Source organism: Rattus norvegicus, chromosome 15, assembly GCF_021556685.1.
Source record: "Rattus norvegicus strain SHRSP/BbbUtx chromosome 15, alternate assembly SHRSP_T2T, whole genome shotgun sequence".
Classification (NCBI taxonomy): Eukaryota; Metazoa; Chordata; class Mammalia; order Rodentia; family Muridae; genus Rattus; species Rattus norvegicus.
In genome coordinates, this window is record NC_141548.1 from 85,970,734 (window position 1) to 85,989,544 (window position 18,811).

The window sequence follows — 18,811 nt, forward strand, 5'->3', positions numbered from 1 at the left end:
CAACAATTGCTGGGGAAATCATATGCCCAAAGGGGACAACATACTGCTGTCTTTCTCAATGGCCATGATGCCAAACTGCCTTCTAAATGTTAATATTTATATCCATCAATTTGTATTAGTTCTGACCTGTGAGAGAAGGTTTGTTGTTATTGTTTTGTTCACAGTTGGCGGTGGTCATTACTGTTCAAATTACTGAAAATAAGCAACTGTGGGTACTCAGCTACAGATAAAATATGAATATTGATTCCTACCTCTCAGGGCCTAAGGGACATCTAAGAAGTAGGCATGGAAAAAATGCACAAGAAGGAGAATATGGCAGAGTGCTGTCCTCTGGGCAACACACAATCGTTGCCCACATGAACTCCCAGGGGCTGTTGCTCACCTATGCAAGATCTGTGCAAGACCAAGCCAGCAAAAAAAAAATCCCAGTAAGGACCGGGGAAAGGATAACCAGGTTCCACCCTGTCACAGGGTAGATTGGTGGTTACTGGGAGAGGGAGAGTGACCTTTATTTAGGAGTGTGGCCACTGGTAGGTCCCCATGTCTTAGTCCGTGACCCTGTTCTTGTACATATAGGGGCAGCACCAATTAGACTCAGTGGATACATACATACACACACACATACATACATACATACATACATACATACACACATACATACATACATAGATACATACATACATCAAGATTTTTAAATTCCTTTATGGTTGAAATAGCCACAACAACAAGCCAGATGCTGACTCTTTCTCCAAATTCTGGCCTAACTTCTTGCTTGATATTCCTTTCCCTAAGCACAGTAGAATCGCATTGCATGTAAACTTTGATTTAAGACTATATTGTCCTTTACACCAGAATGAATTCTTTATGTGAATATTTGGATAGGGAATTCACTTTGTTTCTTTTTGTGGTTCTGACAAGACTGTCACCATGTATTTTGGAACGTTTGCTACTAGTTTTGTATAACTAGATGCCTTTACTAATGGGGGTGGATATTGTTTTATATTCTGTTGTATCTATTCTCATGTTTTGTGCTTTCTTGACAGATTCCATGGAGAGGAAAGTAATGCATTACCGTTTTGTATTTGGAATGAAAGGTATAGCTGTCATCACTAAGGTGGTGACGTAATACCATGATCCTGCTGATCTGTGCTTTAGACCAGGGTGGTTTCAAGTTTTCGGCAACAAGCATTTAATATGCCTGTCTCAGGGATTCTGTCCTTGAAGAATTCACAGTTTACTAGGACAAAGAGGTCATTCATGGAGGAGATAATTAGCAACCTGTGGGAGCAAGTCTCCTAGTAGAAAATTAAATAATGCAGACTCAAATCTTATTAGTAGATGACATTCAGACTCTAACATTCAAGCAAAGATATTTCCTTGAGAACTGGCAGTAAATGTCACTTGCTTAAAGTTCATATTCAGAGCACAGGAAGTTAAGAACTGTGAAATGTTGACTAGAAACTTATGGTTTGAAAAATCTTTAAATTTGTTTACATATTTTTTCTTGATGCCACCCAGAAAATGTGATACTAAGAATGAGGAAAAAATGTATAGAACGTTAGAACAGATATTTCAAAAAAGTCAAAAGAAATACAACAACTAAAATATGTGTTTTGATTGATTATCATGTTTTTGTTCACATAATGCCAGTAATTGAGTTTAGTTTTAGGGATAAGAGGATATAGGTCTGTGGGGGAAAGAAAAATGCAGAAATTCTTGCTTTTGATTAGGGAAGATGATGGGCAGATCCACAACAACTCGCTATGTTACAAATTTGTATATGATTAAATCTGAAAAGCCCAAGTGCCAAGGTCTGGAGATAATTATGTAAGGTGATAATAAAACTCAATAATACAATTCATTCAGTGCTTAAAATCATCACATTTAAGTACACGACAGCAGAATAAGGGTTTTGAGTTTGTTACACGTGCTTGGATTTGTCAGTTTGGCCACTTACGAGTTTGGTCTTTCTAGTCAAACTCATATTGAAAATTAACCTTCAGTAATTGTCGGGGAGGACTGTAAGGAATCAGATCCATTGTGATGGTGAGCTGATGGAACAATGTAGTATGTCCCCTGTCTGTCCCCTGTCTGTGGGTCTTACTGGTCTCTGGGCTTCCAGACAGAAGCAGGTGAATAACGGACCATGGTGAAGACCCAGGCATCTGCATCCCATGGTTAACAACCAGTCCTGCCCTCAGAAGAGGAGCCATCTAAGTCTTTAGAGGGTTGGCAGATTATTCTGTGAACAAGTCAAAGACAATATGAAGTTTATCCTCAAACTTTCTGGTTGCCATTTCTAAAACAAGAAACAAATTTTGCTTTAAAATGTTTGCCATTGATTATCAAGTTGATTTTTTTTTCAAGAAATTATTTCTATGGTGTGGCCCTGCAGTGGAGAGCACAACTGCTTTCACGTTAAAGGCAAAGCAGAAGCAAGGAAGGCGTGGTTCACACGACCGTGCAGCAGAAGCACATAGAGCCCTAGTGGTTTTAACCTAAAATATACAGGTTGGCTGTCTTGTTCCCCAGATTCTTGCTGAATCCCCCACTTATTTGACTGATCCCAGAGTGGCAGGGCCTGGCTAACTAAGTGTCTTCTCCGTGGTTTACTGTGGCCAATGCACATACTTTGTAAGTGATAGAGAAGTCCGTTGTATTCTTGCTTCTGCTGTGCACGGTGAACTTGATGTTTCGTGGCAGCTGAGTCCTGCAAATATCACATCGACTCCTTGCTACACAGACACTGAAGTTTTCCTGGAAGTGATTATATAGTCCTTAGTCCTTAGTTAAGAGCAGTTTTTATGCATGTAGGAGCCAGATTCCCTGTACAAAACTATCCATTGTTTAAGAAAAGCTGGCCCAAATGGATGAGAATTTAGAGATGTTGCTGCAAATACTAGTCCAGAGATGTATAAAATTATATATATATATTGTTTCCAGAAAGGGATTTGAGGTAAGAGGTCTGGCTCAGTAGTAGGGCAGGAGCAAGGCCCTGGGTTCAATCCCCAGATTGAAAAGGCAGAGCAGGGTACAGTACCGTGAACAAGCCCAGGACAGGCTTCAGCAACTTGAGTTTTACTCATCTCCTTTACCTGACGTCATTTCCATGCAGGTTTTGCCTGCATTCCAGTGTTGCATGCGCACGTGCAAGTTTGCACCACAGTCTGTGTGTTTCTAAATCAGCAATTAGGTTGGAATTTGAGCCTGTGCATATTTAATTTCTCCCTTTGTTGCCTTTGCTAAAACAAGGATAAGAATGCTCACCTTGCTTATGATATGTATGAATGTTTGCTGCTTGGTAATTGCTCCTGAAACGCTAGACTATACATACGTTCATCCAGGGACGTGATTGTGGTTTCTGTTTGTTTCCATTTAGGTTAAATAACTAAGAAATGTTGCCAAATAGCAGAGGCTCAGCTGTGAACACAGGAGCACGCACTGGAACTGGCTTCCGAAATGCAAGCCAGCTGGCTGCTTTAGAAAAAGTCTTGGTGGAAAAAAAAATAGCCTTCCTCATCTAATTCGCAGAGAGTTGAATCTCTGGACTTAACTGGCTTCTTTTTATCTTTTCGTTTGTTTGTTTGTTTGTTTGAGGTCCACTTTGCTGATTAACTGTGACAATTCTGAGAGTTCACGAGTGAAACCAAGGGTGACCTTTTCTAAAGCAGTGCTGAGACTGTGTCCAAGAAAGAACCTACTGATGATTCCAGGTAGGAAACACTCTGCAGGCACACTGGTCTCAGGCCAGGCCAGGTGATGGGAGGCAAGGCGAAACATTCTGCCCAGTTCCTGAACGTTTGCATGTGCATGTGTGAGTGTGTGTGAGTGTGTGCGTGTGTGCCCGCACACGTGTGTGTGTGCACTCTCACAGGGCTGCAAGCCTAAGAACGTCTTTTCCCAGATTCCTTCTCATTCAGTGTTCTGGGAATACTTTACGTTCTGCTCACCAAATGCACACATTGAAGATTCCAAAGGTACAACGGAGACCCAGTGTGTACAAATATTTAAAACGGAAGAAAACAATCCTTTCTCAAATGTATTGATTTTTATGTTTGGAATTGTAAACAGCCTCTCCTGCTGCCCCAGTAATCAAGAAACACCTGTTCGCCTAGCATTTGCTAAGCATGAACTGAATCATTTATTAAACAAACAAGATGAGTTGAATTATCTTTATCCCTCCCCCTTGCCAAATGTGATATCGTTAGAGGGACAAAACAGCATTTTGAAACAGATGCCGATATTGTCATCTTCGAGTGACACACATTTAGTAGCAACCGTTGGAGCCAGGCTATCTGATGGGATGGAAAATCACTGCTATTTGGCCTCACACAGAATGAAGAGTTTCCCGTGGTGAGTTTGAAGGTCTCTTCCGCATTACCCTTTCATGGTACAATTTCTGGGAGCCTTTTGTTCACATTTCACCTCACGGGCTCACATATGATGGAATCTTAAAGATAAACCTCTTTACGTGGGGTTTAAATAGAACCTCACTTATCCTATAATGTATTGGTGTTTGGATTATAGTGATTCTCAAATATGTAGGTGCCCATAGAGTTGTTACAAATTCAGTTCCCAGATAAATCAGGAAATAGGTATTTGTCCTCCGTTCGTGTGACTGACATGGTAAGTTTGACAAATGGTTATTATCTTTCAGTAACAAGAATTTAGTAACTTGATGTTTAATGGCAATCTATATTCTATGTGAACTCTAAAATTGTTTGATGATTGACAGAGATGACGGTTAAAAGAACAATATACTTCTCAACAAATGAAATTTGTGGTTCACAGGAAGGTAATCGTAGAATTATTGAATGAGGTAGGCTTCATTCCTGACTGAATGGAATTTTTGTTCTTGCCTTGTCTGGTTTTTGTTTTGTTTTAAGACAGGGTCCTTGTTGTCCAAGGTGACCTTGAACTTGTGATTCTCCCATTTTAGCCTCTTGAATAGCCTTACAAGTATTTCTACCACCATGCCTGGCTAGACTTCACAGCAAAAAAGGTATCCGTTTTACTTTGCTGGAAAATTTTCCAGAAAGAGTATTACAAGAAATACGTTTAAAATAGTTTAGAAGATGCATAGTTTACATTATCCAAAGTCAGAAAGCAGCAGGAGTGGCCATCTACTGATGAACACATAGAGCCAGTGTCCAGTCTTTACCGAGAAGAGACTCTTCTATGCATAAAGCCTACGTACGATATTGTGTAAAGTGAAATGCCAGTCACACAAAGGCAATCATTGAATTCTTAGGTGTACAGGAAGCACCCAGAAGAGTCAAGTTCACACAGATGTGCAGCAGAATGGCAATTTTAAGGGGAAGGGAATATACAGTAGAACAGTGGTTTCAAGGGGGTGAGAAATGGGAAGTGAGAAGTTCTGTCTGAGAGGGCGAATATGTTCTGCAGAGGAACAGGGCACTGGATGCATGGCAAACTGAATTGATTTAAAGTCACAGAATATATGCTTAAAACTGGTTAAAATGCCCAATTGCTGGACATAGTTTACCACCATTTAGAAACCAGAGAGGACAAAAGTTTAAACCTGCTTCAGTCACATCTTCATGTCCGGCCCTTTCTGTACTTTAAGGGGAAATAAGCTCAGCTTTTCCAAGTTCTATGTTTCTACTCCTTTCATGGTGACTAAGAGTGTCTGGAAGCTTTTTGCCTGTGTTAACCTGTGTATCTTTCTTGGCAGGCTGTTCACTTGAGGATAGGTCAGTGTGTCTTTGAATTCAGAAATAACAGAGTTAGACTTTGGATTTATTTTATGGTTTCAAATGTTAGATGTAGTTAAGAAAAACAGTATTTCGTCTTTGAAAATTGCCTTCTGGGAGCTCATATACACCAGCATTTACATTAGAGATGTGAGCATAGCCTGACCTTTTGCTTTTTGGATGTGTTTAGCGATGCCCATTTAGGCAGTGAGCTGAAGATACTTAGGAAATCTTTTCTTCTGTGTCAGCCAATCCTCCTGCCCTGTTAGTGCTCAACTCCACCTCATTCTCCTTTCACCTTCCGGTAGTATCTTAAAGACCTCATTCTTTCCTATTTGTTTTTCGTTAAAATAATTTTCAAGGACACCTTTGTGTGTCAAAGTCTCAAGCCCAGTAATACCAGCGTGAGAATAGATTTACCACTGTGTGTGAAACTTGCAACTATCGATCAGGCATTTTATAATGCTGGTCGCGTGAAGTTTATCTTAGCAGTTTTACTCCTGTGTGGATGCTAAAAGGGTAGATGAGTAGACAGGATTGAAAGTGTCTGGGGACATTTCATACAGAGTCTGAAGTGTCTTCGGTTTTTCCCTTAGATCAATCCTTTTTACGTTGATAGTAACTCTTGGTTGAAGATGTGAGGGTCGATTATTTATAATAAATAATAATTACTTTATAATTTATTGAAGACACAGTAATTACTGCAGACTACTTAATAACTAATAATGCACGGAGCTTACAGGTGAGGACATTTTAGGTGCTAGCGGAAATGCACAGGGGCGGTTAAGGACAGTCATTAACTGGGAGGTTCTGGAAGTCCCGAGGCACATAAGGTTCAGAGAAGGCTGAGCTTTCATGGCCGAGGCAGCAGTGACTCTGGCTTGAGACGAAATCTTTTAATTTTTTTTCCCTCTTCCCAAATGTGTTTCAAAGTGCAGAGTGTTAATCGTTCCCCAGAGGTGATCCTCTCAGTGAGACAGTTCCACAGGGAATGTAGTCCAGAGGGCCAGTGATTCCTCCCAAATCTCGAGACTTGCCTTCCATTCAGTATGGGTGGAGGTCAAGTGCTTTTTCTCATGGTGAAAGTAGCTGGTGTGTAGATCTGTAGTTCTACAGTAACAAAAGCCAACCATCACGGGGCTGTGGAGCAGGAACAACTGAAGCCTTTAAATCTAAAACCTCAAAGCCTTAGTTTTCACAAGCTGTTGCTGACTCTATTAGACCTGGCCTGACCATATAAGTGGCTGTCTTAGTCAGGTTTCTATTCCTGCACAAAAAAACATCATGACCAAGAAGCAAGTTGGGGAGGAAAGGGTTTATTCAGCTTACACTTCCAGATTGCTGTTCATCACCAAAGAAGTCAGGATTGGAACTCAAGCAGGTCAGGAAGCAGGAGCTGATGCAGAGGCCATGGAGGGGTGGTACTAACTGACTTGCTTCCCCTGGCTTGCTCAGCTTGCTTTCTTATAAAACCCAAGACTAGCAGCCCAGGGATGGCACCACCCTCAATGTACCCTGCCACCCTTGATCACTAGTTGAGAAAATGCCTTACAGCTAGATCTCATGGAGGCACTTCTTCAAGGGAGGCTCCTTTCTCTGTGATAACTCCAGCTTGTGTGAAGTTGACACACAAAACAATTGACCTTCCACAGTCCTCCCCAAAACATGGTCAGGCTGTCACAGGAATACCTGACTCCTGGTACCAACTTCTGTCTTAGTTAGGGTGTTACTGCTGTGAACAGACACCATGACCAAGGCAACTCTTATAAGAACAACATTTAATGAGGGCTGGCTTACAGGTTCAGAGGTTCAGTCCATTATCATCAAGGTGGGTACATGGCAGCATCCAGGCAGGCATGGTGCAGGAGGAGCTGAGAGTTCTACATCTCCATTTGGAGGCTGCTAGCAGAATTCTGGCTTCCAGGCAGCTAGGACGAGGGTCTTAAAGCCCACACACACACACAGTGACACACCTACTCCAACAGGACCACACCTCCTAATAGTGCCACTCCCTGGGCTTAGCATATACAAACCATCACAGTGGTTGTTTGTAACTTTGACTAGAAAAACCAGTGTGTGGTTTCAGGGGTCAGTGCAAACCCTTCCAGGGATATTCTATATATCTTTTCCCATCAAATCCCCCAAAGACAGAACGCTTCCAATTTCCCAACTGCCTTAAGGGATCTAGGGCGATGTTATTGTCAATCTTTATGTTATCACACCTAAGTGATGCAGATATTTTCTTATGGATATGTTTTTGGGGGAGGGGTGCAGAGATGACTCGGCAGTTAAGAGGACTTACTGCTCTTCCATAGGACCCAATTTTCATTCCCAGTACCCACTTTGGGTGGCTCGCAACAGCCTGTAACTCCAGCTCTAGGGAATTCACCATCTTCTTCTGGACTTCATAGGCTTCCACCCTCACATAATGTGGTGGTTTGTATATGCTTGGCCCAGAGAGTGGCACTGTTAGGAGGTGTGGCCTTGTTGGTGTAGGTGTGTCACTGTGGGCATGGGCTTAAGACCCTCCTAGCAGCCTTCAGATGAAGATGCTGAACTCTCAGCTCCTCCTGCACAGTGCCTCCCTGGATGCTGCCATGTTCCTGCCTTGATGATAATGGACCGAACGGCTAAACGCGTAAGCCAGCCACAATTAAATGTTGTCCTTATTGGAGTTGCCTTGGTCATGGTGTCTGTAATAAAACCCTATAAGACACATACACACACATCCACACACAAAGACACAAATATGAAAAATTAAATGTCATAAAAATAAATATTAAAGTTTATTTGTTCTCTGCAGTTACAGGCCAAGCCCTGTGCTAGGTCCTGATATGTAGCGGCCAACACAGAGTTGACAGTCTAGTTAGGAAGTTCTATACACGTAAGTGATACAAAAGAAAGAAAAAAAAGTACAGGAAAATATAAGGAAGGAATTAGATTACCAAATCATGGTAATTCTTCAGTGCGGACCCTCAGAGATTGTATGCAAAGAAGGTGCCATCCCGTGGTGAAACAGTTCTGCAAAAGCAGCAGCCGAAGAGGACTGTGATGGTTTGGATGAGAATGGCCCCCATGGGCTCATTTGTTTGAATGCTTAGTCCCCAGCGGGTGAGCCGACTAGGAGTTATGTCCTTGTTGGAGGAGTGTATCACTGGGAGTGGCTTTGAAGTTTCAAAAGCCCACTGCCAGGCCCGGGGTCTCTCCCTCTTTCTGCTGCCCATGGGTCAGAAGGTAGCTCCTGGCTGCTTTTCCAGCACCATGCCTGCCTCCCTGACACCATGCTCCAGTTGGCTAACCCTCTGAAACTGTGGCAAGGTTCCATTTAAAAGCTTTCTTCTCAAGAAGTTGCCTCGTTCCTGATGTCTCTTCACAGTAATGGCGCCGGGACTTCTGAGAAGAACCGTGGTCTGTCTTAAGGGAAGGGAGAAGGGACTAAACGTTTTGTGTGGGCAGAAGCTAGGTACATTGGGTCGGATTTGGATAAAGTAAATTCTAGTCTATCGGTTATGACCAAAATTAATTGTTAGAATATTATCTTAGGCTGTTGTTGTATTCAGATAGTGGGAACAAGCTGGTGGGGAGCTCACATTACTTTGGGTGAGAGGTGATGAGGGTAGAGGCCTTAGAGAAGGAAGCAGAGATGGTTAGGAGGAGACAGACTGGGAGAAAAGATTGGCGGGACCTAGCGGTACATCATGCCCAACAGTTAAAGAAGAAATCTCCCATTTTCTACAAAACTTACCAGCATGGAAAAGGCTGCAGGAGGGGTTGGGGATTTAGCTCAGCGGTAGAGCGCTTGCCTAGGAAGCGCAAGGCCCTGGGTTCGGTCCCCAGCTCAGGAAAAAGAAAAAAAAAAAAACACGGAAAAGGCTGCAGGAGGAGCATACAGGTTTGGACTGCCCTGGGGACAAGTAGGAGCCCGATTTGTTGCACATAACGCTTGTGATGCACTTACGCCATGCGTACAAACACGGCACATAAACACTCGAATAGACAGATCTCACTCTGGGACACACGTTTAGAGGATATTGATTTGGGAGTTGACATATAAATGGATGTAAAAAATAGACGTGGATGAGAATATTGACGGAAGAGAAGTTTAAAAGGCCACGTGTTAGGGACCTGCAACATTTAAAAATTAAGTATAAAAGGCATTGCAGAGACTCAGGGAGTGGCGACACCAGTGCAGAGGAGACTTGCTGGGTGTGGTGTCTGTACGACCAAGAAAAAGGAATTCAAACAATGAGCACTGAGGAATGTGGGAAGATGCAAAGACAGAAGATTCTGAATGTGCTCCTGGTTTGTGACAATAGGAAATCCATGGTGGCTTTGGAATGAGCAGCGTCTGTAATTGGATTATGGTGGGCCTACCGCTGACGGAGGGGAGCTCATTTTGGAAGCTTTGTTCTGGACTGGGATCAGAGAGGCAGGGAGGTAATGGGGAAAGATGCAGCGACAGGGGATTATTTCAAACATGTGTACATGCTGAAAAGGGTGGTGTGTGCTGAGGGCCGTGCGCACAGTCCCGGGGAGGAGGGGTCCAAGCAGCCGAGGCGAATGTTCGTTCTGCAGCAGCATGCTACAGACATTACGTACTTTAATCCATTTTAATCCGCACACCACCACTGGGAGATAAATATCACAGATCTAACACCTTGTTACATCTCAAATGGCTTAGGAAGCCCGGGAAGAATGGCCTCCGGCTTAATGTGTCTATTACGGATACCGAAATACAAAAGAGGAGCACAGATGTTTCTCTACTGTGTCCCTCGTGCTGAGTTTGTTCCTAGCGGGAGCTCATAGAAAGCCTTTCTTTCCCCGCTCTCGGTCTACCTCATTCCTACCTCTCCCCAGCTTCTCCCTCAGATCTGGCTTTAGGATACAAATCTCCTGTTATCTCATCACACGGGATCTCCTCATTCTTGGGAAGCGCCCCAAGATCAACAAGATCAAATATCTACATGCCTCGCAGCGCACTTTGAGTTTGCGCACTTTCTCGTTCACTGACTGCTGGTTACGCACTGAATGCTAGACGCGGAAGTGTGCCGTGAGGAGCAAGCAGACCAAGTCTGAAGACTCATCTAACTCAAGTCTAAAGTGTATGTGTATGGGGGCGGGGGTGCATATGATCGACAATGGAAACCGAGAAGGTTCTTAAGAGAATTATTTCAGACTGGAGAGATGGCTCAGCAGTTAAGAGTACTGACTGCTCTTCCAGAGGTCCTGAGTTCGACTCCCAGCAACCACATGGTGACTCACACCATCTGGAATGAGATCTGATGCCCTCTTCTGGTGTGTCTGAAGACAGCTACAGTGTACTTACATATAATAAATTAGTAGATCTTTAAAAAAGAGGGAGAGAATTATTTCAGATAAGAAGGAATTACTCATAAAATATTCAGTGATTTTTTTTATCAAATGTGAATATTTCTGTGAATGAAAAGAAATCAGGGCAACGTGATAGGGAATTATTGAGGGCTTGCTTTAGAGTGAGAGGTCAGAAAGATCCCACTCTAGTGCCAAGAGAACTCTTACACTGAGGTTGAATATAGGAAGAAAGAGAGTCTGTGCTGGCAGCGAGGACGGAGGCGAGCAAAGGGGGGAAGGACATGGCAGCTTTGTCCATCTCCCCCCTCTTTGTCATAGATAAAGAGACAAAGGACAGAGTCCCCAAGTCAGCCCAGTGCTCTAGGGCTCAAAAGGACAAGGGAGGCTTCCAGTCTCAGTCTAATTCCCTTAAGCAAAAGCACCAACTATAGGCGTCTAGTTGTCTCTACAAGGCCTTGGACAAGACCTAGCTGCCTTGGGCCAAATGAGAGTAAAGGATCTCTAAAACCTTTGGCAAGAACAGACAACGTCAAATCAAAACTTTTGCTACCATACTGTCTCATAATTGTGAAATGTCGTTTTCTTAGATAATTAGGTCTGAAAATATTGCCAAAAGCCTTTTGGTCTTTCCTTTCTCTTCTAGGAAGGAATGTGTTTAAGTTTTCCCAGAAAAAGGGGTGTTCCCTTCAGAGAAATCAATTGCTCAATCTTCCTCAGTGGCAGCAAATTCCAGAGAATCAGGGAGGAAAAAAAATGAGGGCAAGATTTATTTACTTTCATATCGGGACAAAAGCACTGCTGGCAGGTAAGAATTGCTGTGACTGTGGGCTCAGGTCTGGGGTATACCTTTAAGCCTGATCGTGGAGCATGGCCAGGACAAGAATGAGAAGGTTCTTTCTCAGTTGGTCCGTCTGTCTTTTGTATTTACTTTAGTTAGCTGTACTTCAAACTTCCCATGCAAACACTCAGGAAATCATGTAGCTGTCTCAAAAGAAGGCTGGGGGACACAGAGGTGACACGGTAACAGCACAGCTAGAAAGTAGGTTAGGTATGGAATAGAAAAGAGACGGGGAAGATACTGAGGAGGCCAGGAAGGATGGATCCAAGATGGCGGTTACTACTTCCTCTCCATTCCTGATCCGAATTGTAGGGTTCTTTGGAGACCGTGGAGGGGAGTCTTCTCCAATCTCTGCCGCTCACTTCCTCATGTTCTTTCTCCATTTCTTCATAGCTTTTCCCTGTCCAGTCCTTCAGGTAATCTCCATACCAAACATTGTTGCTTTGTGGGTCTCTACCCACCCCCATCTACTCATGTCCCAGAGGAAGGCCCCCCTTGTTGGTTTCCTCCCCATTGGTTTCCTGACTATAGCTTGTATTCACTGATTTTTTTTATTTGTCTATTCCAGGTGCCTTTGGCAGTTGATGCTTCCTGGATTAATGGTAGGGAGAGGTGGGCGGATAGCCACATCCACACTTCCGGGGACCTTGACTCCCCGGCATCCATGAAGATCTTTAGAATAATGCTGTTTCCTCAGATAGGTAGAGGTCAAAACTAGTTGGGAGTAATTTCTCTTTTGGGGGTGACATGGGTTAGGTGCATTCATTTCTAGAACAGAAAAGAAAAAACTTTAAATGGCTTTTGGTAAATTTACGAAAGTTAAACAGAACTTCGAATCTTCAAAATTTGAAATTGGCATAGAGAGATTCCTAGATAGAGTTTATTGTTCATAAACAATTATATTATAGCTTTGGCTTGGCTAGTCAAGCCTTCTGGGTAACTTACCTCCAAGTAGCAGTTTAGATGTCTAGAAGCTTCTCTGGATCCTTAGGCTTCAGAAAGGATGAATGGGAAAACAAGAGAGGAAGAACTATGGTTGGGAGGTGCAGGTGCCAAGCCCGGAAGCAATCCTCATCGCTTCTCTTTGTGCTCCTTTGACCAATGCCCAGTCATGGGGCTTTGCCCGGCTGGGAAGTGGCAGTGGCCATTCTTTAGCAGTGTGCTCAAGTGGAAAGGAAGACCGTTTGGTGAAGAGTTAACTGGTTGTGAGCACATCAGGCACGAGTCAATCTCTCTTTTTGTTCTGATCTTTTGTTTTCTTGAGGCAGGGTCTCCCTGTGTAGTCCTGGCTGTCCTGGAATTTGATATGTAGATAAGGCAGGCTTGGAACTCACGGAGGTCTGCCTCCCTCTGCCTTCCGAGCCCTGGAATTAAAGTCATACACCACCACACGTGGATTATTCTGCATTGTTTTGATAATCATGTTTCCGTTTTATTTACGTATTTTATTATTTGTTTGTTTATTTATTGTGTGCACATTCTGCAACATGATTGAAGGTGAGAGGCCGGCTTGAGGGAGTCTGTTTTCTCCTTTCACTGTGTGGGGCCCGGTGCTTGAACTCCAGTCTTCAGGCTTGGCAGCTGGTGGTTTTACCTTCTGAATCTTCTGGGCAGCTCCCTCCTTTTATTTTATTAGTCAAAGGATCCCACAATATTATGAAAAATCATGGCCTACTTGAAGAGCAGGTAAAGCATCTTCAAAAGTCTGTACAGCCTGGAAACCATTGTGTTTTTGTATAATGAGTTGTAGACATGAAGAGAACAGAACTGCCTAGACGTCCATCATAGATGATGGAACAATGAAAATGTTGCACATACAACACACAAGGGATTTTTTTTTTCTTTTCTTTTTTTCGGAGCTGGGGACCGAACCCAGGGCCTCTACCACTGGGCTAAATCCCCAACCCCCACACAAGGGAATTTTACTCAGTCATAAAGAAAAATAAAACTTGCGGGAGTAGAAAATATTACAAATGAGACAATGTGGGACAAATGCCCCATGTTCTTCCTCAGATATGGACTCTAGCTTCTAAATTTCCTTTGCATGTATTTCTGTGGGAGTGGGTTAGAATGGGGGAAGAATAAGAATGGAGAAGCAGAGAGAAGACGAGGGCTGGAAGGACCCACAGAAACAACGCAAGGGATGCCATAAAGAAACCTGTTGCTTTGTATGTTAATTAAAAAGCAAAGCTTTTGGGGGTATTCTGACATTTAAGCAGTACACCATAGATAACTAAAACTACAAATCTTCCATTTTCCCTCTGTGGAAAAGCAATCATCAGTATGTTGCACTAAAGACAATTCAGGGCCATTTTGGGGAGATGCCGGGTCTCTTCACGTTTCTCTTACTGTTTGTATTTTCAAAAGAAGAAACACCAGCTTTTTCATTTTGTCTACTTAAAAGTATAATAATGAGAAGAAATGAAACAAAGTGGAAAGGAACAGAGAAAGAATGAAAGAGGGAGGGCATCAGATCCCATTACAGATGGCTGTGAGCCACCATGTGGTTGCTGGGATTTGAACTCAGGACCTCTGGAAGAGCAGCTAATGCACCTAACCCCTGAGCCATCTCTCCAGCTCATCAGGTTTATTTTTAATTTGCATATGAACAAGCTCCAGCTTTCGCCTCTAGACAGATGGCTAAGGTACATTGGAAGTGAAGGGAAACCATGAAAATATGTGAGGTGAGCCCCTTCCTCCCTTAGCATCGGAATCTCATCGATGCAGTTGCCCTTTGGTGAGTTACAAATGAGCAGTGTGGTCCTGAGAATTTCTAGAATGTGTGAAACACAGCTACTACGCTTTAGGAGTGTGCAATAATTGTTGAACGGCCTAAAAGGTACAATTAGCAATGATGAAGCACACTTCTATTTCCTGACAAGACCAGGCAAGCATCGGAGGGAACTCGCTATAGTCTGTTCAGCTGCACATTTTACCCAGGCATCGGACAGTCTAAGACTTGCAGGCACTTTAGGATATCCACTTTCACTCCTGTGTACGAACTTGCCTTGAACGTTACACGGCAGATAGGCTACGCTCTCTGCTGCAAAAGAAGTAGGCATCTAAAACCCCCTTGGCACTCAGCGTGCAGTCCATGAAGGTTTCTTCAGGACTCACAGGACTTGTCTCTTCCTGTAAGTACAAGGGTCACAGTGAACCCACAAGACCAAATACTCCCACCCTACTGTCCCCATGCAAATCTCTGTTATGGAAAGAATTGGAACAGTCAGTCCAAGGTCACATAGATCCTCAGAGAGGAGGTTAGAACAAAGTGTGGTCCAAAGACTCGTGATAGGATATCTTAACATTTGATCGTATGACTTGTTTCTCTTTGCCCCCATTTTACTAACTAAAAATACAGTATGTAGAAGTATGTTCCATAAATCAGTTGCAGCTATGTTGTAGACAGATGGAGCAATGGTCACAGAGCTAAGTTTTTCTCTCATTTCTTTTTACTGCCGACAAGATGGGGCAAATCATTTCACTTTGAGGAACTAGGGCTTGGGTATTTCTCAAAGCATCCAAAAGACGTCTCCTTCAAGGATCCAGGATGGTCTCGTGGAAGGATGGACACTGGCCATTAGATCTGCGCTGGGATGCCTGACTTCTGTTCTCATTCTTCAGATGCATGCCTGATGTCCCCAAGGAGTCTTCAGCTGCTGTCGGCATCTGCAAACACTGCGGTCGCATTCCCGTAAAGAGTTCAGCAATCCCAGATGTCCAAAATACGTCCTGATATACGGTCCAGTACAGGGATTTTCCTATGTAAAATGGCTAAGAGCCACATTTGAGCACGGAACTAACAGAAAACATTGCGTGCTCGGCACATTAACATTTTCTATGAGCTTTGGAACGGATGTTTTCCTTAATATTTAGAATCATTTCTTGATCTTCCCCACCCCTACCCCACCCAATTCACTGTAAAGAAAGGTTTGTTTTCAGAGCCTTAGAGATCAGATGCCTGTCACCATTTCATCTCCGTTTTCACAAGCTTTTTTTTTTTTTTTTTTTTTTTTTTTGTGGTCATGTGAGTCACTTCTTCCTGACCTCCCACAAATAGCGTGGGTTAACTAGAGCTGTGGGGATTTTTTTTTAATAGAATAATTTTGACTTCACAATCTAAAAAGGCATAACATATCAAACACACACACACACACAGAGGCATGCACACACACACATACACACACATACACACACGCGCGCACACACACACACAGAGGCACACACATACATGTGCGCGCCCACACACACACACACACACACACACACACACACACACTCCCCACTAACAGCCTACCAATATAGCTGCGGTAGAAAGCTCCATAACGTCAGGTGGCAGTGATATGTGTTTTGTTGTGGTGCGGTTGCCCGGCCACCTTGATCTTTTGCTATTTCGTAGGCAGGTTAAATCACCAAGTGGATTGAGGACCTGACCTCATTCCATTCCACATGCTGAATCACGGTCCTACAACTGCCATCCGAAGGCACCGGCAGGAGTCGTCTGTTCTCCCAGAAAGAAAAATGTGCACAGGCTTGTGGGACCTAGTGACTGCTGTTTCTCATTAATTCCCCAGGAATATGATCAACAAGGTGCTATTTTCTCTTTCCCCTTCCTCTTTTCTCCTCAAACAAAAATGCCTTTACAATCCTGCCTGGGGCTTTCATTTTAAAGCTGTGATCTAAGCCCTAACCCCGTATCCTCAGGGTCATGACTGCCCTCTAGCGACCGCGACGAGTTACAGCAAGTTTCAACGGAAGTATCTTTTTGTTTCTCTCCAGGGTAAATCCAGTCTCAAATAAAAACCCGACTGCTTTAGAGTCATCCTTGAAGGGTGTGATGCTTTGGGGTTTGTAAAGAACAAGAGATGGAGGATGCATTTTAGTCTCTATTATGACTCGGTTTGTGCTGACTTGAAGCCCCTGCACCTCAGAAGAGTTAGGTAAAGCAACCCTTAGACTACTGAGCTCTCATTCTTTTAGGATCAAGCTGCTTTTTTCTGAGCCACTCAGTGAGAAGACAAACTTCTCCTGGAATTCTACCCCGCTTCTTCCTATTCCGCACGGTGCCCACTACTAGTCTGATTCTCAGACAGGACACTTCTTCTAGACTTGTTTGTCATTCAAAATGCAACAAGAGCCAAAGTCGCATGTTGGTTGAATTGTATCCAGATGCTTGCTGTCTTCATTTGGGCCTGGCCGGCTGGTCCTGCTCTTCACTTCCTGATGTGTCAGAAACACAGTTGGACTTTGGGAGTCTAACTGGCACTTCACAATGAAGCCTGCAACTTAGGTTATCGGCTCAGTTGCTCCCCAGCTCCAGCAGACAGGGTGTGTTAAGAACTAATTTCAGTATGTGGATCCCTGCACACACACACACACACACACACACACACACACTCACACACACACACACTCACACACACACACAGTGCCCAAACCAGTCAAGTTACTTCTCAGAGGCTTGAGACATGAGCTTTCTATTCTCAGTATAAATACGGGCTGTTCCAATGGCTATGTTTTTCACCAATAATACTTTTTAAAAATCACCTTTAACAGTTTGTCTACAAGAATGTCAATTCTAAATACTCTGGTATTTTGACCAGTGTATCTGGTGAGTATCTGATAAGGGTATTTTTGCCTGACTTTCCTTTCACACTTGGCTATACCAAGTTGACAACTTCATCTCAAAAGGAATTGGATCAGACAAACATCCAGATTCTTTAAGAACAAATTTCAGCAGTCGCTGGCTCTCTTTGGTCCAGTCCTTATTACCTTACAGACCAGCAATGGGGCTCAGTTTGAGTAGCTGCAGTGCTACAAGACTGGAACGCTGCATTAAACTTTTTGTTGTATTGTGAAATTAGTTCGAGTTTGTAAGTCCCTGATTTTGCTCTGGAAAAGTTTCAGAGAAGATTTGCCTGTCCTTTGTCCGAGATGTGTCTGTGGAGTGGCTAATCGCTCTTAGTAGGCGCAAATAGAAACAGTTGCCTCTGCCCAGCATACAATCCTCCTGCCAGCTCCTGGGAGCCTCCTTCCCTAGCTCCTCCTCTTTCCCTGGCTTCTCCTGGCAGCCTTCAGTCATCTTAGCAAATCCTCCTCTCACTCCCACACTGCCAGCAGATGACCTTGGCTCTCCTGTCCCAGAGGAAACAGGCTATTTACATAATTCTGTCCAGTTCTCTCAGCTCATTAAACGTGCCTGCCTTTACAAACTTCTGCTTATCTCTTCACTCCAGGGGACGGGGACATGATGCCTCCCACCTTTCAGATGCACCTCTCCCGGAGTCCTACCTCAATCCTTGTCTCCATCCTTGTCTCTTTCTCAAGTATCTTCAGATTTTCACTGGTTAATGTCAGGATATAAGCATGACATCAGCTCTTCTGTTTAGATTGTGGAGGCAAAGAAACAGCCTCCAGCCCCCTCCTGAACACAGAGGCCACAAACGGGTCTGTAGACAGTAGTTTCTGTGAGTTAGGTCCCATGGCCTTGCTACACTGAGCTCAGCAGATTGGGTTAAGAATAGCCGAAGTCAGCTCAGACGTGAGAGACAAAACTACAGGAGTTCTTTCTGGGTTCCTGTTTACAGTAGCCAAAGTCAGCTCAGATGTGAGAGACAAAACTACAGTTCTTTCTGGGTTTCTGTTTACAAGAAATAAAATCACTCCATTTAATTTAACCTCGATAGGAAATTCACTGAATTGACGGCTGGCTCACATGCCTTCAGTAGCCTGCAAGAAATTTAGAAAAGAGAGTTCTTGGAGCATCTGCTTCGGGGCAGGGGGAGGAACAGCAGAAGTTGTACCAAGTGAGAAGCATTTTCGGCCTGCTGGCTCCCTCTCCTGCTGATCCTTGGATGGAGTGAAGCTTCAGAGGTCTCTACTTGTCTATCTTAAGCCAAATGACTTGCTTGTCAACAGGCGATGTGGG

General features: G+C 43.6%; 1 long non-coding RNA gene across 3 annotated transcripts; it reads right to left on the reverse strand.

The window, feature by feature from the left end:
• Positions 1–8,471: 8,471 nt before the first annotated feature.
• On the reverse strand, positions 8,472–18,207 carry LOC100909907 (uncharacterized). Of its 3 annotated transcripts, XR_015639047.1 has the most exons (3): positions 18,175–18,207; positions 11,892–12,651; positions 8,472–9,128 (listed from the first exon to the last, which is right to left on the reverse strand). It is a non-coding gene; the product is annotated as an uncharacterized LOC100909907 (long non-coding RNA). The 3 variants fall into 3 exon arrangements; XR_015639045.1 differs by lacking the exon at positions 8,472–9,128 and having other exon boundaries at positions 11,786–12,651; XR_015639046.1 differs by lacking the exons at positions 8,472–9,128; positions 18,175–18,207 and adding an exon at positions 12,829–13,714 and having other exon boundaries at positions 11,786–12,651.
• Between the last annotated feature and the right edge of the window lie 604 nt (positions 18,208–18,811).